At 38.2% G+C, this 23,433-nt stretch overlaps 1 protein-coding gene and 1 long non-coding RNA gene across 2 annotated transcripts in view; one reads left to right on the forward strand and one right to left on the reverse strand.

The window, feature by feature from the left end:
* The first annotated feature begins 1,199 nt into the window (after positions 1-1,199).
* Positions 1,200-23,433, forward strand: part of Ten-m (teneurin transmembrane protein Ten-m) — a 196,895-nt gene continuing 174,661 nt past the window's right edge. The window contains exon 1 of the mRNA XM_065303818.1: positions 1,200-1,460. The gene's annotated coding sequence lies outside the window, so the exon portion shown is untranslated. The remainder of the gene's footprint in view (positions 1,461-23,433) is intronic.
* On the reverse strand, positions 7,177-8,033 carry LOC135792988 (uncharacterized). Its single transcript, XR_010548507.1, has 3 exons — positions 7,595-8,033; positions 7,459-7,516; positions 7,177-7,319 (listed from the first exon to the last, which is right to left on the reverse strand). It is a non-coding gene; the product is annotated as an uncharacterized lncRNA (long non-coding RNA).

Genomic DNA, 23,433 nt, shown 5'->3' on the forward strand with positions numbered 1-23,433 from the left:
GTAATTAGTGTAGGCGTAGTACACACGGCGATATTTCTAACCCTGCTCCCGATCCAACTCCTCGTAACGAGACTGCTGCCCGACCACTAAGGACTTCGGGGACTCTGCCAGTGACCTGCACGTCCTGCGCGCTGGTAATGTCGGGGGCGTGTGCGCGTATGTAAGGTTAAATAGTTGATTAGATTAATTCGCGACACCGTCACAGGCAATAAGTCCGGTTATTGAGCGCGGGACGAGCGCGCAACTAGCGGGCAACTAGTTCTCCACTCTCTGTGTGTGAATGGGAGAGTGTGGGTGTTGTTGGAGTTGGAACAGGAGCAAAACGTGTTACACCCTCTTGACTCTCGACGCGGCGTTATCCCGTCACGACGAGGACAGTGACGAACCATGTCGCACATACTAATTCAGGACTTTGATTAGTCCTGATTGGATTTTGACTTGATTCGATTTAGCCAACAGGAGTTAACCAACTAGAATATTTTTACTCAAAATAAGAAAAATTAGGAAAAAACAGGTTTTATTAAATTATTAGCTTTTGCTGAATAGTTTTTAGGAAAAATTTAATTAATCTATATTTTCTTCTTTTTAAGAACTGAAAATGCTAGTAATGCACTTTAGCGCCATCTGGGATTGAATAATTTAACTATAACTTTGATTAAACGTCTATACTAACTTTCATCCCTTATTTAACCCTCTTAAAACAATAATTTTAACATTTTAATAGTTATTCTCCTATTCCAGAAGGCGATAAATCCAAAAATCATAAGTCATCAAAATCTGTCCAGCCGTTCTTGAGTTATAATTGATGTAACTAACTCTCCTATGCTTTATTTATGCGGATTTATAAGTTACGTTGTTTTGAACGTAATTTTCTACTCGAGCTGATTCGTCTCATTCTCCCGTTGATTGGAATCATTTCGGCGAAGCCCTAATAGAGCCAATATATCCGCCTAATGCACTTAATGCATCGCCGTCACAATAGACTGCGGGGCTTCGATGATCTGTCCCGGCGTACTGCATGCAGGAAAAAAGCAGCGCGGCGCGTAAAAAATGATACGTAATTAAACATAAATCGATTTCGGGGGTCGTCGCGCATGTACCGCGCGCGTTAAACGAAATGGCAAAATGGTAAAAACGGCTAAATCGAAACGGAACGAGACGAATTCGCTCTAGTTTCAGCAGTAGCGCACGCTCTCGACGTGGAATAAAGTTGAATCCGGCGCGCTTGGGAATGGCAGGCAGGCGGCGGGGCGGTTTGGTCGGGAGTGGTGTAACCGTGTACAGCGTTCGCGTTTTTTTTTTGCGCCAGCCACGTCGACCTGGAACGCGCTGCAATTCAATTATTTATGTTCCGCTCGTACGCTTTTTACATATAAGCTGCGAGTGTTTTTTGTGCTTGACTCTTGATTTTTTTCACCATCTATACTGGGGTTGATGGCAAATTTGGTATCAAAAGGCAGGTAATTTAATCAGCATTTATTTTGTATTACATTTAGTTCTCTTCATGATAAAATTAAATTTTTATTTTTTATAAATATATCACCAAACATTAATTTGCATATTTATTTAACACTAAATTGATTAAATTAATTTTTAAAATTTTTAAATTTAATGTAATTTATTTAAAAAATTAAATATTTAAATTGTTTTGAGTTAAAATAGTGTAAATTATAATTGGCTTTAATAACGCATAAAATTTATGTAATTATCTTGAAAACTGCCCTTGTAATGAGCAAAAAACCCACCGCCAAAAAGCTTTTTTAAACACACAGTATTAACTAGCACAATAGTTCATAGTGAATTGCCTATGGAGAATGGAATTTGCGCAACGCAATTGCTGTTCGTTCGGCCGAACGCGCCGCCAACAGAGACGACCGCTCCCCGGAGCGAGAGGGCGCTGTGCGAGACCGTGCGCCCCCAACGCAGTTCGACAATAAAGCGTCGACTAATTGCACAAACGAGTCGAATGGTTAATTGTGTAGAAATTATGCCGTTTCGCTATCGCGGCCGCGCAATTCCCATTCGTTCTGCCGCCCCTGCCGCCCTCCCAACCACCTCCAACCGTCAACTTTCCATTCGTTTATTCCTTTTATGGCAGAAATAGAATTTTTTCCTTTGGCTTTTCACCCAGCTACGTTTCGCCAAGTCATGCATGCACTTATGCGTCGCGCCATTTGTTTCTTTAATTTCTGTAATTTTTGTAATGAGCTTTACTTTTCTTTTGCGCAGTTTTATTGCAGTGAAAACATGAAAACACAAAATACGGTTGAGGACTGCAGTGTAATTACAGTGTTTTGATTTCTATACAAACTGTACTCGTATCTATACATAAGTTGAAGAGATCCTTGAATTGATGCGCATGCGCGTATGAATGACATCTTCAATGTTGGTTATGTCATACTTTACTTCATAGTCAATAGAAAAACGTAACTCTTTTGCGATTATAAATAAAAATACCCCTACTGAATAGATAAATTCCTGTTGCAAGTCGTCTGGGAGTAGAGAGGCGCGATTTTAACCGAACTAACGATATAAATTGGGCGCCGTCAAAGCGCAAAACGGTCAATAGTGCAGCACTAATGACCTAACGAGCAACCCTCCCCCGGTGGGTCCTGCCGTCCTGCTGCAGCCACAGGCGAGTGTCCCGATGGACACTCCTTGGTGTGTGTACGCATGCAAATGCCATAGAATATACAAAACTATACCGAATGTACAATAAATTTAAGTCATTAATTTTTTTGTGTTCAAAAATAACTATTTTAACCGATATTAAAAATTTTTTTTGCTAAAATGAAATTTTCTATTCCAATATGACCAAAATTTAATTTTCCACACGGTATATTTGCTCTTCCAGGATGTACCATCCAGCCGGCTGCAGGATAACATACAATCTGCAACACATTGACCATTCGCCCATACGCAAGTTCTGCAAGCAATAAATCGAATTCGAGCCGCGAATCCTAGGCGCGATTCCTGCGATTGCCACCTGTGCATGCTTCGCGCAGCAGGAGAGCCGCAGTTCCGCTTTCCAGTCGTTAGCCGTCGGTGGCGCGCCGGCAATTGATGGAAACGAACGTATTGAACGCGCGCGCCGGCTGAATGTGCACGTGCAGCATGGCGCGCGTTGGGACGGCGGCGGCGGTGGAGGCGGCACTCCGGACGGACGTGACGGCCGACGTCCAGCGGCATTGATCAATTGAACATTGGCAGATTCAATTATGAACTGTTACGAATTGTTACGCGCGCGCTGCGGCGACGTGCAGGACGATTGCCGGTCGTTTTCTATTTTCCACGGCATGCAGGGACATTCACGACTATTCACGCTAAAATTGTCTTGTCAGAAACGAGACGATTTTAAACGCTGAGGCAATTTATTTCGAATTTTAGCGCAAATTCAAACAATGCATGTTTAATATTGACAAATTAGCAAATTTGTTGTCCACGGCGCGTGAATAATTATAATTCATTAAATTTAAACGCCATCAATTAGGTTAGCCTGTCGATTGGGTGTGCTACAAATGTGTTATTATTAAAACGATGCGCAACTAACAAATGGCCGCGCGAAATGTGAAATGGCACCGAATCTATCACTCTCCTGCCATGTAAATTTCACCCCCCAGGCCTGACCCCCTCTGGTTTTGGTCACACGCGGGACAAGTTTTTCACGCCGCCCGCGCCAAATTGCAATTCTGCGCGAAATTTTCGAAAAAGCGCGCCGCCGTCATTCGTTACGGTCGAATGCGCGCACAATGGATTTAATTGCGCTGCCGCCGCGCGCACCCTGGAAATTTTCAACAACGCAGCACATCCCGGCCGAGCGGCGAGCTCAAAAGTTGGAAAATTTCATAATAAAATAGCTGATTCTACGAAGTGTGAAATTGTTATCATGCTGGGTGTGCACGCAAAACGTCACACAGAGCCGCAGGTCGTCGAAAAAGTGCACATCCGCGATATTATGCCCTAATTAGTTGTAATGTTGATTGAAACGATGTCGCTCCGCGTGCGCGTAATAAATGAGCGCGCAATGACATTCTATAATTAATTACCGCATATCAATTAGAGTTGGCGGGGCGGCGTGTGTGCGGGATGGAAAAGTGCACGCGCTGGTTTTAAATTGTTCGCCGGTGATGTGTAACAGCCAAGCGGCCGCGGCGGCAGGAGCAATTAATTATGCCGATGAATTCGATTCGGCTTCGTGTACGCCGCCTCCGCTGCCGCCAACCCAGCGGTGCATGTGCATTGTGCGCGCGTTCCAATCAATTAATGAGCAGCGCATCGGAACAATTCGATTGATGATGATGATGCTTCATTTTGGGTGTGTAGTGTGTGCGCGCGCTGATTTTTTACGGCTGCTAGTCGAAATTGCCAATTATGGCAGGTGGAATCAGGTAATCAGCGCTTGTTTCCACTTCAATAAGAAATATAAAACGCGTGGAAATCCATTCAAACGTCAAAACAACTTTTCTATTACGGATTTTTCAAATAATCGGGAATTATTTGATTTAGAAAAAAATTTTAAAGAAATTTTTGACTTAAAATACGGAAAAATATGAAATTCAAAAACGGAAAACCAAAAATTGAGCGTTTTTAATTCAAAATTTCCAAAGATTCGAGTTTTAGATTATCCAAAAGCAATTTTTAATAAAATTTTGTCTTAAAACACGAGAAAATGTGAAATTCGAAAAAGAACAACAAAAAATTTAACTTTTCAATTCAAAATTTTCCAAAAACTTAACTTTTCTATTAAAAATTTTCGAAATAATCGTGTTTAACATCATTTAAAAGCAACTTTTAATAAATTTCTGCCCTCAAACACAAAAAAATGAAATCAGAAACCAAAAAAAATCAATTTTCTATTCTAAATTTTCCAAAAACTTTACTTTTTTATCATAAATTTTGAAAATAATTTAAAAACAATTTTTAATAAATTTCTGCCCTCAAATACAAAAAAAAAATTAAAAAACCAAAAAAATAAAATTTTCTATCAAATTTCATCAAAAAAAGTAAACCATCCAAAAATATAATTGAAATGTCTAGCTGTTGTAAGTTAGATGAGAGTATGAGTTAGCAGTGGGGGCGGTTGGAGGTGGTCGATGCACAGGTGTTGGAGTCACATCAACCGATTACGGCCAACAAGCGCGCTCACGTTTAATCTCTCGCCGAGCTTTTGCAGCCGCCTCCACACCAGCCACTTGCAGGCAACACGGCGGCGGTGGCGTCGGCAGCGTGTATCGTTTTCCGCGCTTCCACGTAAAACGCAAAAATCACACCCGGCTTGCATTATACGCTCGCGCACTACTTATAAATAATTTACCAACCGACAAAGCGCTCTCGCGTCAGGCGAAACAACGAAAATGGAAAATGCAAATCATGCCATTCCTGCGATTCCTACCGCACACCTCCCGCCGACACTCAACATATCTATTCATATATATTTCATGCATATCAGTAAGTAAAACTAGTAAAAGTACTATTAATCTTGTTAAATGTTAAAGAGATTTATGTCAAATCCTGTATAAAGTGTTGAAAATTCATAATTGGTTAGAATTTTAATTTTAATTAATGAAATCGGTGTGAATTTTGTTAGAATATTGTGTGAAAATACACCTGGCGTGAGAGTGCGATCCGTATCATCAATCCGCGAGATTTTAATAAGCTATTTAGTGATGGAATCCCGGAAGCGGTAGTGTAAAGCCGATTTTTAGCGATTTCGGCCCGGTCATCAGCGTTGCCATCAACATTTCGAGCGTTTTTGTGTTTATCGTCGAGGTGGTCGAGCGGCACAGAGGTGTTCGTTAAATATTCAAATTTTAGGTGAGCCAATTGCATGATTACACGCACAGAGTGTTTGAAATTAATTTAAATAAAAACATAATTGAAGAAAATATTTTTAACACATGTTTAAATCATTTTTGATTATTTTAATGGTAAAAAAGATAAAAATAAAATCGTAGGACTTTCTATTCTTACATTTTATGAGAGGATATAGTGGATTACGTGTAGTATTGACGAAATGTTCATTATTTATTCATTTGATGGCGAAACGTGTTTTATATTTATTTTCGATACGTTTTTAGACTCTACATTTCAGCAACGGAAAAAACGGTCGTAAAAATCAGTCAAAATTGGGCATGATGAGAGATGGCAGCACAGAGGAAGGCAAAATTTTGCATTTGTGTGTTTGTTACGCTTTCACGCAAAAACTAAACAACCGATTTTGATAAATTTTGGTAAACAGATATTTTTGATTAAGGAAAAGCAAATATACTACTTTTTATCCCAAAAATATATCTCAAAAGGTGTGAAATAAGGGATGAAAGTTGTTATAGAGACTCAATTATAGTTATAGTTATAAAAGTGAGAAAATTAACAGATATAACATAATTGCAGATAAAAGTAAACAATAATAACGTGTATTTACTAAAATACATTGTTATTGTTTGATTTTTGTTCGGTTTTCCTATGGATGTATGATGCATCCATTTTGATGCTGTCGCTGACAAGTTGTGACACGTTTCGGCGCAAGAAGCAATTTCATATAAGAATTAACTCACATAAAGGCGAGCTTTTCGCCTTTGATACCTTTTCACACGCCAATCTGCTCCCGGAGGCGGCAGCGTGTAGACTTTTCGCATTTTCACATTTTCTTCCTGCAGCCTGCAGTCGCAGCAGCGCCAGCAGCACGAGGAAAAATCTATTAATTTCCCGCCAACAATTTTAACTTATAACTTATCAACTTGAAAATAGAAAATAGCGAGTCTAACAGGAAAAGCTCTAACGCTATATAATAGTTTCCTGTTATCCGGACGGAAATTATTAGGAAATCGAATTCTTTATCAATTTACACAACAATATTTCATACGAAGTGTTGAGTTTAATTTCGTATTGAATTGCTTTTAAAATAACGTGTTCATGATTTTCGACGTTTCGGTGTGAAATAGTTGTAGCCCCGGATAACAACCGCATAGTAAATAGCAATAAATTAAGCAACAATACGCCGCTGGTTTGTCGGAGCTGCTTTCGCCGACAACCGCCGCCCCTGGGTCGGTGGCAGCCGCCACCAGTCGGGGCCAGTACATAACGTAAGATGCATGGCTTGCGGCTAGCCTTTCGTGCCACCCGGACGGTGTATATCTGTCGCAATTTAAACTACTCGAGCACGGAGCCGACGCCACCACCAACGCTTTTGCCGCCGCCGGCCGGCAATTCCTCTTTGGTTTTCCGCGCGTAGGTAGCTATTATTTGCCTACTTCTAGCCAAGCTACTGAGGGGCAAAGCGGGCACTAGCGGCGGGTGTTGCTGGTGTGCGGCTACCATGGCTAGATAAAGCGACCATAATTTGTTAAATAATGAAGATTATAATTTACGTTTGAACAAGCGACGCTCACCAGTTTATCAAGATAATACTTAAGCAACCAAGGTCTTATAGAGATGTTCATAGACAAACTGAACACTTACCTGAGAGTATAAAACTTCAAATTGGTGTTCGATGGTGACTTGGCAAAAAAATCTGGTGCTAAAATAAACAAAAATTAAACTTTAATAAACAAATAAATAATTTACAACATATTTGTTACATTTTTAATTCACTTACCAACAATTCTTTTCATTTTTAACATGATTTGTATTTGCTTAACTATAACACTCAAGTTCAAATGTGCATCCATTTAATTTAGTAACCGACACCAATCACAACGCCGAGTAAAGAATGTTATCAAATCCCCTATTACGTAACTTGTAACGCGATCAAAAACCGGCATTTTCGAACATTAAACAAATTACTATAGTAGCAAAGTACAAATAAATAGTCGATTGATCGTCGAGTATAACACAAATTTAGAAAATTGAAGTCCGAATAAACGATATAAGTCTCACAAAACACGACTCGATTAACCAGCGACCGGCACGAAACTGGCTGCAATCCACCGATAGTGCATGCCGAAACTGCGTAAACATCGACGGGACAGTATATGATAAGAAAGTAAGAGGTGCGCAAAGACGGCGCGTCGATGAGACGCGACCTTGTGAGCGACTTTGCAATAGCCACAATACCTGTGATCTAAACTAAACTTGACTTCGCTGCATGTAAGCAAGTTGATGCGGCGGCTAGGAGACAGCGCGCGGGACACATGCGATAAAAATGTTGTTTACACCGAATCGCAGATAACAGCAATGTATACAAAACTATTCTCGTGCCCACGTTTGCCGATAAATATAAAAATAAGCCGAATAATTCGATTTTATGATTTTTAGTGCATCTTTATTTAATTCCATATTCCATTTATTTATTAAAAGATATCTACAAGCAGATTTCAAATTCTTAATGTACGGAATATTTTCTATGAGATAAGCTTATTAAAATGGATGTGTAAGTAATGAAATTTTAATTCATAAGAAAAAATGGGCAAATGGGAGTCAGTTATACATTCTTCCACGTACGGTGCCCTGAATACGAGTCATTTCCACCGCTGCCTTTGTACGGTGCCCTGAACACGAGTCACTTCTACCGCTGCCTTTGTACGGTGCTCTGAACATGAGTCACGTCTACCGCTACTCTTGTACGGTGCTCTGAACACGAGTCACTTCTACTGCTACCCTTTTACGGTGCCCTGAATACGAGTGACTTCTACCGCTGCCCTTGTGAGATGCCCTGAATAAGAGTCACTTCTACCGCTGCCCTTGACGGTGCCCTGAGTACGAGTCACTTTTACCGTTTCTCTTGTACGGTGTCCAGAACACGGGGCACTTCTATTGACACAGCACTCAATATATTGCCCAATCAAATGACATCTCAATGACATTCACAGGATTCTGACAAAACTCTTTTTGTTTTTAGAAATAAAATGTGAGTAAAAGTGGATTTTATGACATTTAAAGCATTCAAAACACTTATACATCGCTTCCGATAAATCACCCAATCGATAACAAGCAAAAAGACATTCATCAAAGTTAAACTACTACCGAAAACTTTTATTTCACTGTCCTCCTTCGTTTTCATGTCCTTATTCGTGCTCAAACATCTAGTTTTCGAGTTGCTACAGCTACAGAAAACTTCTCGAGTATCCAAAAGGATCACAATCATAAAAATCCTCCCTCGTTCAAACAATATAAGTCCTCCACCAAAATTTTACGACGTGTCGCTTGCTTTCCAGCATTACACGTTGATCTATTCGAATAGTGCACAAATTTTGCGCATTTCGAAAATTTCGAACGGACCTCGTAATTGCGAAAAGTCGACAGGACGACAATTACACTTACAACGGCCGGTGGCGGTGCCGAGGACGAATGCGCGGATAATTGCACAAAGCGATCGACGCCACTCGACGCTTCGCATTCCGGCAGGTAACATTGCATTCTTGGAGGATTCTCCACGTAAATTCACGTAATTGTTATTGGATTTGAGATCCGGCGAAGCCCGCGTCCTGGCAAAGACCTCGAGGGTGTTTTGCCATTTGCCATTCGCCGCTCTGGAGTGTTACAAGAGTGGAATTAAAGAAGCGGGCGATGAGGATGTGATTAATCACCATCAAGGGGATGCTAATTGGCGAAAATCACGATTTAAACTCAAAAAGAATTCAGAAAAAAGTGTCGGAAAGTTTAATTACTATTTACACCTAAAAATGCTTGTAGTTTCGTATCAAAAACATCTAGTAGATATAAATTTGACGTAAGACTATTAAACGTCGTCACAATTTGCCATCATTCGCCATTATCGCAGCGGGCCAGTGCCTTCCACGCCATAAGACTCTTCCGAAATGTCCTTCGGAGCTTTCCTTTCCGGAGCGCCCTGGATTCCGACGCTCTGAGTCGAAACTTATTGCTTGTTATTGGCTCGGGGCGTTAACTAACGTCTTCTAATATAACATTTTAACAGTTTCCAGCGTGACTTTTAGTCCTCTACGTCCCTTACACGCTTCCTTCCTGCGCCTGGATGGAGAAAGAAAACGGTAACAAAGGTATCGAGGGTGTCGGTGCCAGAAATAATGGGCGGCGGGAGAATGGTGGTCCGAAAGGTAACAAATTAGACCTGCAGAAGCCGATTATAAGCGGCGACGCCTGCGATAGATAGATGGATAGATAAATGCGCGGATACGCTCGGGCGGCCGCCGCCGGGACGAGATCGATGCGGCAAATTACCGTGTTACGCTCGGTGCGTCCACAAACCGCCCCACGGTTGCAGCGCACGATGCGGCGATGTTAAATTAAAAGGGAGTTACGGCCGAATCGACGTTGACTTAAGAGTTGCCATAGTCGCACCGAGCATCGAAGATTTTTTATCGGAGATTATTTTATACAGAGTGTCACGGAAAAATCATCAAAATGCCATAAAATTTTCATTTAATTAGGTTTAAAACACTCTGTATATAGAACATTGCTGATACCTATCATTATGGTCTGTTACTTTGAAGGTTTCATTACTTTCACTGCAATTTTCCACGAGGAGCTTTTCTTAAAACAACTTTTTTTATTTTGTAGATATTAATTAGTTACAATAACTTTTCTTGGGATTTTTCTGTAAAAATATTTTATTTAATGGTAATAAAATGTATTTTATGTAAAATTTGCTCCGCCCATAATCATACTGCGCATGCGCGTATATACATAACCTATCTTTTGCACTATAAATTATATTTTCATAATATTTTGCATTTTTTGCATCAATTATGTGATTTTTTGCCCAAAAACGTTTAAAAAATTAATTGCCGTACGGTGTGAGGCGAAGTGTGATGTGCAAACGGTGCACATCGCGAAAGAGTTACCTTTTAATGAAAATTTAATTTCGTCCTGCGTGCCGCCCATCCGTGCGTGCCGACAAGTGCGGCGGCACGTTAACGAGCCCAGGGACGGCTAGTTTTAAGGGTGGCAATTTGCGCGCATGCCGCCGCCGCCGCCGCTCCAAAAACTAATAAAAACAAATAGATATGCAAAGCGCCGGCACTCACCGTTTGTCGGTCGCCGCTCGCGCAAAATGAAATTAAAAAAGGTGAATATTGAAAATTAAAATGCAAACGTGCAACGCTTTGGAAAGCGCACAAACGTTGAAATGGCAAAAGGACGAGCGGAAACGAAGGGAAATGAGTCGAAACCACTTGAAAACATATTGTTTTTCGGGCTTTTGGGTTGTGATTGTTCAACTGGACATCCTCAAAATTTGGTGACAACAAAAAAAGTTAACTTAATTATCAAAAACACTGTTAAAATTAATATTAACTAAAATATTTGTTTTGTTGGTTGCATACAATAAGTGTGTCAATTATTTAACATAGGCAACCAAATATACATAATTTTATGATTTTTAATTAAATAAACGTAAAGAACTGCCTAAAACAATGTAAAATTTCCCACCAAACGAAGTTCACATGCTTTACTAGCAGATATTTGATTGTCCTGACAATTTCCCGACTCATAGCGAAGTGGACCTCGCACTTATTGCATTTATACGATCGGTTTTCGGGACGATTTTACTGGATTACGCGCGCGTTGCGCGGCAATCGAGCATTTCGAAAGTGTTATATCGCTCGTAATATCGAATACTGCTGATACTATCTCGTAATATCGCACCCCTAACTGGCGCAATATCGTTCGCAAGCGCTGCCTGCGTGTAATACACGGGAATATGCCCGGAGGGTTGGAAAAGTCGTTGAATCGTCAAAGTCGCTTCGCGCGCACCGCGCCGAGCGCAAAAAAATGAGAGCGCGCGGAAGAGGAAATCTCGTATAATTGTCACGTCTTTTCCGAATGTGCTTGCAATTGCAGCAGGAGCATTAGGACGGACCGTACGGGTGCAGGACGATGGTAAAGGTGGCAATATTCTTTCAGTTGCGGTATTATTTTACATCTGCAATTTATACCTGCAAGAAACGTCGAGGGAAGCGTGACTATTGCAGGAATCGCAGGAATTCACCGTGCTGAAAACTATTCTTGTTTAGTTTTACTAAAAATAAATTATTACATGGATTTTTATCTGAGTTACAAACTAAGTTTTAATTTTTTTAATTTTTTGCCATTTTTTTCATTTTTTATTGAAAATGAATTTAAATTAATAAATTTATATTAAATATTTGATGAATTTTTTATAACCGCAATTTGAAATATCAAACACGCATCGGAATAACGAAATAAATGAAATAAGCGAATTGTTTAATTAGTTTTGCGCGTGAAAAAATGACTCACAATGCAATTGGCATCTCGTTGAGGTTGATGAAAACGCACGAAGCGCGCGTTATTAGCAATAATTACAATTAGAAATTACCGCCGGCGAGCGCGCGATTAAAGCGAGCGATCGCGGCGGTTGGCGGGCGTCAAACCAAGGGGGTGGGAAGAACGCGCGTGTGCGGTTTATGATTACGAGGCGCGAATAAATAAATGCGAATTCGTTTGCGGCGTAATCCGTTAATGGCGCTTTCATAATGCCGCCGCGCCGGAATTGCAAATTTCGGCGGCGGCGCGCGCCCGCCCGAATAATAGCGCTATGAATTATAAATAATTCGCCTCTCGTTAGCTCTAGTTGGAGGGCATTGCGAGGACGCGCTCGATTTAAACTCTGTCAAAATTTGCTTATTCCAACGCCAGAAGTATGTAGGCAACTTAACATACAGCGTTACAGTGACCTAAGTTATCTAACTTTTAAAGTTTTTTAGGTTAGATTTGCGTAACTTTTGACTAAACCTCTTTTATCTCTATTTGCGCATATAAAAATTGTGTTTAAACTTAGTTTTAATAAAATTAAATAAAAATAAGGTAGGCAACTTAACATACACCTTTAAACTAACCAAACATATCATAACCTATATTAAATTAAGTTTCCTAACCATACTGAATCTTTTTATCCCGATTTGCATGCCTAAATGTTTGCCCACTACTTTCTGTTTGAAGATATCTCCAATTCGAATGTTGAGCAAATATAATTATGAAAACAGAAACTCATATACATTATTCGCAACCAAGAACAAAGAATTTTTCGCGTATAAAACCGAAAACGAAAAAAGAATTCAATCGGGTTTCTGCTAGTTCCCTCCGCTCAAATAGATTCGCCTTCATTCTCGAAGGGTGGATTTCGTCGCGAGAAAGAAAAGCGCTTCATGAGAATAAAAATAAGACGAGCCCTTATTTGCTCGCGCCGCTATATATATCTCCATATATATTTCCGATTCGTGCCCATATCGATCATGTAAATTTCGCCCATCGCGCGCGAAACGCACGCAAAGGGCGCCGCCGAATTATTCGGATCTTTATGTATCACATCATCAACGCCTAGCTGCATACGAAGAAGCGCCAAAGGAACCGGCAGGAGCAAAAGAAGCAAATATAATAAAACCGGGGTTGAAGCGTCCGCGAACGCACGAAATATTGAAAGGTTGAAGGATGGAAGGAAACTAATGGAGCAAAGGCGCCGAATTCACCCTTAAATACGCCTTGGAAACCGGAATTTCAAACGATAAACTAGACCTTTTTATCTTTATTATTGAGTGTTCATCCAAAAAAATATATTTAAATCAAAGAAATTCTATTTTTTGAAAAACTAAAAATTTTATTATAATATAAGAAGAGAAAAGCTTTGTTTTGAGGTTATGTCAATAAGAAAATAAAATTTTGATTAAAAATATTTTATTTTCTTAAAAACCTAAAATTTTTATTGCAATATAAGAAGAGAAAAGCTTTGTTTTGAGGTTATGTCAATAAGAAAATAAAATTTTAATTGAAAATATTTAATTTTTTAAAAAACCTAAAAATTTTATTGCAATTTAAAAAGAGAAAAGTTTTGTCTTGAGGTTATGTCAATAAAAAAATAAAATTTGAATTAAAAAAATTGATTTTTTCAAAAATCTTAAACTTTTATCACGATTTAAGAATGAAAATAGCTTTGTTTTGTGGTTATGTTAACCGCATACAAATAAGCTTTAAGATGTTCGAATACTGGTTAAATTTGTTGTTTGGGATGCACGTAGTGCAAATCAATTACCCGCAGTCGCCCGGTGATATTTTACCTCCTCGCGGTGAAAGTCTACGACGAATCTTTCGGCGAGTCTTGGAATGCTCGCCGCTCCGGGTTTTTTGCGCGGTTTTATTTTAATTTAATTAAAATGCAATCGCGCTCGAATGCGCGCCACGACGTCGATGCGGCGTTCCCGCATCCCGATGTTCGATGTTCGAATAAGGGCTTTTGTTCCTTTTGCGATTGGGAAATTCAATTCTACTTCGACTGCCGCTGAGGAGGGAATTAATATGCAGACGGTGCAGAGTCATAATTTTCTGCGCGTGCAAAAAATCGTCTGGGAATGGTAAAAATAATAATCACTGGAACTCACTGTAATTAAAACAATTGAATTATTATTTAGATTGTTTTAAGTTTTTAAATCACTTCAGAATATGCTAAGAATCAGAAATTGGTTCATAAATATTGCCTAGGCACTAATTTTTTGTTTTTTGGATTAATTATTTATAAAAAGTTAATTTTTATAAATGGTGAGTATATTAATTTAAAAAAAACTGTTATTTTTATTAATATTTAGTGTATTTAAATATTACTTTATTGTCTATGCATTTAATAATTTATTGTCATGTAAATTGTAACATTTAAGGTTAATTTTGTTTTAAATCGTTATTAATAACAGAAAAACTAATTTATTAATGTTTTATAAAACTTTGACTTTACTGCCAAGGCACGAAATTATTGTTTATCCACAATTTCTTCATATTTCTACCAAATTACCAACAAAAATCGACTAAAAATACTAAAATATTAATATTTTCTTAAGGTGAGGTTAGTTTTAGTACAAAAAGCTAAATGTGATGGCGCTGCAAGCAAATAATCCATGCATTCAGTTATAGTAAGTTAATAACCCTTAATAACCTTTTTTCGTCAAAGAAAATTAAATTGAAATGAAATTAATAACCGACAATATCGTAAATCGGCTTAGATTGATCACTACGAACCATGGAAACAAAATTCAATTAACTTTCTTTCCGGATCTCAAATCTCAAGGATTTAACATCCTTGGCAACTCCTTTCAATTTACTTCTTTTTATTATCTCACCAGATTATTTTTAAGTCTAAAATATAATTTAATAATATCTCCTATTTTTTCCCATCTTTTCCTGAAAATTATTGTTTTATTAGCACTAATATAATTTGATGATAGTAGCCGGAATGCTTTCGCGCCGTTTTAATTAATTAATTTACAATTTGCGTTTAATGCCCCGATGCACGATCAGCGCCGCATGAAATGTTTGGTTTCGATGGCAATCATAATATTTTGTTTGCGCCAAAATCGCGAACGAATTAATGTAAATTAATTAATTAATGTTGCGCACTCGACGCCGGCGCTAAAACCACCGCCACCGCCACACCGCCACCGCCATACCCTCACTGTTGATATTATATTTTCGGAGGGATGTCTACAATGTAAATATGCGTTTGCGGGCATCAAAGGCTCGCCGACGCGAAAAACGGCTTTCGGGTTATCGCGCGCATCGCGGCCATTTGTTGCGAGCGCTGATAGTGATAATAATGGCGCGCGATAGTGGCGCCGTCGCGTCACGCAACAAAACATGAAAGCCGGCACAAATGCGCGGATTGCGTCGTATCAATGGGGATGGATACTCGATAGTTATCGATATTGTTGTCGCAACGCGCAGGTATATTTAGAAATGTGTAGATTTTAGTGGGTTCAAAGCGGCTTTCGGTGATGTACGACCAGATTTTAGGGTTTTACTGCAACACAACCGAAATATTTACACAACAAACACATTTAATCATCAATTAAACTGAATTATATTATATTCACTTCAATATTACTAGTATTTGATTATTTTAGTTGCCAAAACTGCAAGTGAGGGCGCTGTAAACATTACATAGCCTATTTTAAGAGAAACAATATTTTATAACGTTTATTAATTAAATTAAGTAGAATTATTTTATATTTCCTTCAATACTTTAAACATTTTGTTAGTTTAGTTACCAAAACTGTCACTGAGGGCGCTGTAAACGCTACATAACTTATTTTTAAGAAAAAATAAATATTTATCGTTAAATCATTAAATTAAAGAGAATAATATTATGTTTTTTTTTCAAAATTAAAGTCATTTATTCATTTTAATTACTATAACTCCCACTGAGGGCGCTGTAAACAACACATACCCAATTTTGACAAAAAACATGTTTTACTTTGAATTGCTGTTGATTTTCTGGCTGTTTAGCCCCTCCGCGCTAATGAATTGCGCTGGATAATTGCGACAATAAACATTTGCCATTGATGACGAGATTAAGCCCGCGTTTTCCGTTATAAACTACATTTTCCATCGCAATGGTTAGCGGTGCGCGTTAACAACTTGATGATGACATCACAATCGCGACAAACGACGACAAACGCTGACAAAACGCAAACTTTCGGCCCCGAAATGCAATTGCAAACAAATCAGTTGCATTATGTTTGCGTACGGAGTGGACGCCATGTTGATTTTACCACATCAGCACAAATCAAACACATTGGGCGCGCATACAATTCGATTCGATTGTGTTACTTTTACAAAACAAATTAAACCAGTGATATAGACAACACATTATACTATAACCTCAATCAAATCATCGCCGAATTGAAATTTATTCATCGTATTATATGTTATTATCCTTGAATGAATAAAATGAATGAATTGTTGTGTGATTATGTTGGGGTGTTGATGTTCATGAGACCGTAACGAATTTATTACGCCGCCAAAAATTATTTCCAGGGGTGGAAAACACCCTCGCCAAGCAAGAAAAAAAATTGTAGAATTGGATGTGCAATTGTATCCTCTCAACCGCAAACCAGCACCAATTTAATAAATTTCCCATTTATTTCGGCCAGAATACGCAACACAAAGCATCTCGTTTTTGCGTCTTACGTCCTTCGTTCTGTGCGTCTAGTTATGATAATACGACATTCAAAAATGTGTTAAATTAAGCGATAAATTCATAATGTTATACTCGACGCACTCAACAAGCACGAAAAATGACAAAATCATGAAATCGCAGAGTCATAAAATCAATCATAACGTGTTTAGGTTTTTTAGGGTTTCAAGGCCGAATTTTGACCGTGGAGTCTAGACACAAATAATTAATCAGCTTACAGCGAGTGATTAAATTACGACTATGAGTTATAAGTAGCTATTAATGTTTTTGCGAACGCATAGACAGTTTACAACTTCATAACTTTGTGTGTTTGTAAACACGCTAAATAAGGGTTGAGCGTTGTGATATGGGACTAATAGGACAAATTTCAATTTATTCATCACGCGATACAAGATTTTTTGCTTTTAGGGTAATTTTAACATCATCAGAATGTTTTGGAAACTTGTTATAAGAACGTCTGCATTTTGGCGATAACCAAACAACAGTAAATATTGAATAAGAGTATATAGAAAGTTGTAGTATAGGAAAATATGATTTTTTGTTGTGTGGAGTGGTCGGGGTGAGTTTTGGCTGGCTGGTTATTATGATATTATTAAAACGCCGCATATCGACGTTCGACGAGTAGGTGCGCGTCTCGAGTGTGTCGCTTCGAACTCTATTGAAAACTGATCCCCAAGGATTGATAGACGCCGCCTCCGCCGCCTCCATCGGCGCTATTGCCTTGCCGATGGAGTGCTTCTTTGCTTACCCTCACGGCTTTATTCAGGCTGCAGTTTTCGATACGTTTTCTATACAAAACAGCCGCGTCTGCAAGGTGCAGATTAGAACTTTAAATAAGGGATGATAACTAAAAAATTACAATTGGAATCCTGCTCAGGATAAAGTTAAAATGAATTAAAAATTTTAAAAATTATAAAATTTAATCGAAAAATGTTTGATTTGACAAAAAAATTATAAATAAATAATAAAAACTTAAAAACCGGAAAACCGGAAAACCGGAAATGGATTACTTTCGATATTGGTCCGGCTGATGTTCAAATCGCTTAAGCGTTTAACATTTTATTAGAGTTTTATGTGATGGATTTGTGCACTTTCATTGGCCCGATGCGTGCGCAATAAATTCGGCAGCAAATGTTAAATTGATGATGTCATCCCGAAAAAGCCGGACCACCCGGAAAGCACCCCAAAAGTCCGCGTTTTACTCCCCGAAACGTCGATTTTATTCGCTGCTCTTTACTTTTTTGATTGTCATGATGTTTTCATTTTTTATTAGCAGCACCGGATAATACCACTCTTGACCACTCCAAGGTGGTGCGTATCTGTTCAATCTACCCCTCATCCCTTAACCCAACATTATCTAACAACCGGCCATTTCCAAACATCCTGATTCCTTGTTTGAATCGAATCGAAGCGAATTGAAGTCAATGAATGTGTTTGAGAGGTAGAAGCTTGTAGGGGCTGTGTTTGCAGTAAGGAAGGGTAGTTTGCTCCCTTCGAGTGACCATCATTGCGTGGCGGGACGCAACCGAACGTAACCATTGCGCGCGGTTTATACACACGACAGATTTATGTGGCGTTATAGCGTGATTTATGAGGAACGGTTTACCCGATACTCAATATATGCCCTGAAACCACCCCCGAAACCACGGCGGGACCAATGCGCACTGCTTCGTCAACCACTAAGTTTATTTCAACCGAAAACATGCTTGGAATAAATTTAATTTATAGTTTAAACAATTTTAAGTGTAAATAAGCATCAAAAATTCCAAGGTTATTTGAAGGTCATTAGAAAATTTTACATTATAATGATATTCTTGCAGATAATGTTATTATACGAACATTTGAATGTTTAATAAGACAGTTTTAAATAATTTTAATCCTTGGTGTATGCGCCGGTGGCAATAAAATAAAGTATATCATCATTTCAACCCCTGACGCGCGGATGCGCCGCGCATTGCCGTAAAAGTAGTTAACCGTGGCACCACATGTTCATTAAAACATGTGGAATCGTCGAGCGATTAAAGAGGCCACGCCGTCGCAGGCACAAAAGCACAAAAGGTCCTTGCAGACGCAGCAGAGATGCTCACAGGGGTGGAAAACGAAGGCGACAGCGGGCGGCGTTCATGACAGGGACACCTGTTTCGCCGAAGGAGGTCTGTAATGATCGCAGGGGACGTTGTCATTATTCGGGGGCCTATTATCCTGTCTAGGTGACCGAGCGCAGCACCTCGTTACCAAAGTTTTCGGTTCTTGTGGAGATGGTCAGTGGTCTGTGTGGTGCGCGTAATTTTAGACTGGACGTTGGGTTTTTTGAGATAACAGAGAGAAATTTGTTAAATTAATAAAAAATTTGAAGCTACTAGGTTGAGAATTAATTTTTTGTTTAAATGATTGTGAGTTTATTTATTTATTTTAATAATTATTTATTTTACAGCGATTTAAAGTTCAATATTTTAATAGAAAAATAATTTTTCAACATGGTTTTATTTATTAAAACGTAAATATTTTTCATAATATCTATGATAAATTTATGAAATAAAAACCACTAGAAAACAGATTAAATGCACTATAAAATGCTTTTATTTATAAATTATTTATAATAATAATATTGGCAATTACGAAGGTTTAAAATGCAAAAATATTTTATTTAATTTTGTTTTTCAAAATTTTACCAAAAATCAACCGAAAAATAGAAAAAAATGCTTATAATATAATTTATTTATATACGAGTATTATTAAAATAATTCATCCACAAATAAAACTTTTGTTTAATAATTCACTAAATGTTTAATTTTGAAATTTTCATCAAGAAATCTTTGTTGAAATCGTTTAAGTCAGGTCAAACAAGTTGATATCACCACATTGTACTCTAATTTAATTCGCCAAAAAGCACTCGGGCTGGTGCCACCCTTGAAAAGGTCTTAATTAAAGTGATACACATTTAATTTCGACTCGCAACGCACCGCTCCGCGCTGTAAACGCTCGAAAACGCCCGAAATGCCCAAAACGAGCGCGCGTACGTGTGCGCGCAATCGAATGAGACCGTGAGGATAATTAAACGCGCATAAAGGGTAAGTAGATTTATTAATATTAATAGCGGGGTGTTATAAGATAGCATTATCTAATAAATTAGATTGTGACTACGGTACCTGCGTTTGGAGTTGGCGTGGAGGCGCCGGGCATCGTCTGATTGTACGCATACGATAACCGATTTAAATGGCATGCATGCTCAACAAACGCTCGCCTAGTGGTAGGTATAAGGGTATGAGGGTGGAATTCAAAATTCAACCGGAATCGGAAGAGTTAATGTAAGAACGCCGGTGGAAAACTGTTCGACTAATGGATACACCGTACACGTTTCTACTCGGGGTGAATATATTGGTGTACGTGCGGGATTCACGGGGGTGCGCAGACAAAGGGGTGGATCACGCATATGTGGAATGATAGTCGGAGATCGCAGATACGGTTACATCGGCATCCGGGCGGGGAAGGATTTTTGTCAGTGCAGGCAGGTATTAATTAACACGTTACGCGGCGAATTTCGGGGTTGAAGGGGAAAAATCAAGGATAACAAATCAACATGACTTAAGGGGTAATTCAGAAGATTGACTGGCATGTAAACACATTAATTATTAGGTTTTTAAAGGTTAAAATGCAAGTTTTAGAGTTTTTTTCAAAATAAAATGAATAAAACAGGTTTTTGTTAATAACTAATTAAATATTAACATAAATATAGTTTTTTACTATTATTAGGTAATTTTCTAATTTTTTCTGAATATTAGTGGAATAATTTTATATTTGATTATCAAATAATTAAGAAAAACGCAAATAAACTTCAAAAAGAAAGAAAAATTAGCAAATTTAATTTATAAATCAAAATAACAGGAAAACTATTAAGATTTTTAATATAATTTTTACTATTTCTTAAAATACTGTTAATCTTGTATAAAATAAGCTATTATTCAATCTTGTAACTTTAAAACTTAGCAAGATATAAAGCCCAAAAGTAACAAATGCATGACTAGTTTATACACAGCATTATATTGGTATTGCTTATTTTAGATGTTTTGTTCTTAGCAGGATTGTAGCAAGTTTCCAGCCGATTTGAACGGAAATGAGTTCACTTTAATACGCACCCGGGCGCCCGAGTGCGCAATTATTGTCTACTCCTTTTCGACTGTGCCGGAAATTCAAACGCGACTTATCAAAGGATAACGCGCGCCGCGCGCGCAACTTACGACTTTGAAACGTCGTTGTACGAGCGTGCAAGTTATTGTTCTACCGCCCCCGTCGCCGCCGCCGCCGCCACACGCTGTTATGCGAATAGGTGTGCGTCGTTTCGCAATCACCGAAGTAATTGGAAGCAGTCGGAGCGCGTTGTAAATGGTATCAAGATTTTGATTTCGATTGCTGTATGAAGGCGGCAGGCTGCAGCCAGTCGTATCAAACTGATATACATTCAATAATTACGTTCACACTATGGGAGAGATTGTTTTCAGGCATGCAAACAATAGTAATGTAAATGTATTTCTTTTTCATGGAGGATATTTCTGTGTAATTAACTTTTGGGATTCGTTTTGACTTTTCGTTGGGCGAGCGTAATAAATCAAGTAATAAATCAGCTGCAATTTGTGCGGTGTGACCGGGAATTTACAGGATGAGTGTTTTCGAAAAATCGGACGTCACATGTGTGACCAACAATATATCAACATTTTCAAACCGGAATTAACTTTGTTTTAAAACAAATAATCAAAAAATTTATTATTTTTAATTTTAACCTCAAAAAATTTATTTTAAAAATAAATTTTAAATTTCAAACAAATCTCTATTAAATTCTGCTTTTATTAAAGTAAGTTTCAGGTGTTTAGCTTTAGGGATAACTGAGTTATCCGTATGTGAAACTTGAAAAGCAAAAGATCATCACTCTTAAAAAGGTGCTTGATGCTTAATCGTGAAAAATATTAATAAAGTTTGCCGAGTTTTGATGCATTGTAGCGCAGTGCAATGTGCACATGCACATATTTTATATTTCTAATCATTAATCATCGAAATCCGTGCGCGGCGCACACGTGCGAACGCATGAAAATGAAAATCTCCGCCGTTTAGCATTTCATTTTGCATTCGCAGAGACGAGGCGTCGGAGCGTTTAACGCCCGACTCAATCCTTTTCATCGTCCCGTGAGAGCGCCACCAGTTGGCCGGCATAATTTTTCATATATTTGTCACTTCAATCTGCCGCCCCCGCGTTACGCTACCGGTTCGTCCGCAGTTCATAATTGACTTTTACCAAAACTGCAAAGCGGATTTGAAAATTTGCACAATTATTTATTACGTGAATTAATTTGTTTGGTAATTTACCTACTATTTCGGTTATTACTCAAAAACCAATTTATTTATTTATATTTATTTAGTTGCAATTTATAGATAATTAAATTAGCAACCGATTGCGTGCAAATTTATTTGTGTATGATAAAAATTGAAAAAGTTATATGCTTTTTAAAATGATGAAAATGTAAAAAAAGTGTTTTTTGCAAAATTAAACAGTTTTCAAATGCAAATTTATACTACTTGCCATAAAGGTATCACTCTGAATTTTTTAACTATAATTAAATGTTAGTTAGTAATTACATTGCCGTTTGTTTCAAGTTGATACAAAAAATATTTCTTCATTTATCCAAGTTTAAAGTAGATGCCAAAAAAATGTTTCCAGAAAACTTAAATTTTTTTCAAAAGTAAATTTTTCTTATTTACAATAAAGATATCTCCCTGAATTTTTCAGCACGTATAAAACATTAGTCAATAGTTATAATCCCATTTGTTTCATGTTGATATCATAAATATTTCTCAAGTTATCCGCGTTAAAAGTCCCCGACCGTCTCTAAATCAATTAATCGCACCCAGTCCAACTGGTGGCGCGTCCGCAAATTGCATGAACTTTGTTCCTCTGCACCCTCCCGTGCACCCGCAGGACTTGCGACAGGAGTTGGTAGCAACTGGTTGGCAAACTCTGCATTATCCCTGTAATAGGTAGTTTAACTGTCGATAAATTACATTGTTTCGACAGTCGCGGCACCGAATGCAACAATAACTAACAACATGTTGACACACGCTGAGTTATTAGATATTGTGATGGTGGCACGTTAGATTAACGTTCGTCTTGTGATGTTCGACGGGCGCACCTTCCGCAACAGAATTCGGCATTCAGATTAGAGCGAGAGCAAGTTGACGGCGAATTGAGACGTCGAACACTGCGCGCGATTATCATTCGCACAAATGACAGCGCGAACAACTAGCGGGAAGTTATTGGTGCAGGAGGAGTTGAATAAACTGCAGGAATACACAAACGGGAAACATCTGTTGGTGATAGAGGTTTTGAATTTAGAATTAGCAGTGTGCACATGTTTGTTTTGCATGTTTGGTTATTTTGACAGATACATGACACAACTAACGCCATCTATTTTTATAAAAACAGAATTTTGTTGTATTGGTTGCCTATAGTGACTAATGCGGACATGTTGAGCTAGTATAAAGAATGCCAAAAC

The sequence above is a fragment of the Atheta coriaria genome, unplaced genomic scaffold (genome assembly GCF_025399875.1).
Source record: "Atheta coriaria isolate IRGN ID8LTWV9N9 unplaced genomic scaffold, Caltech_Dcor_3.1 hic_scaffold_5_pilon, whole genome shotgun sequence".
Taxonomy (NCBI): domain Eukaryota; kingdom Metazoa; phylum Arthropoda; class Insecta; order Coleoptera; family Staphylinidae; genus Dalotia; species Dalotia coriaria.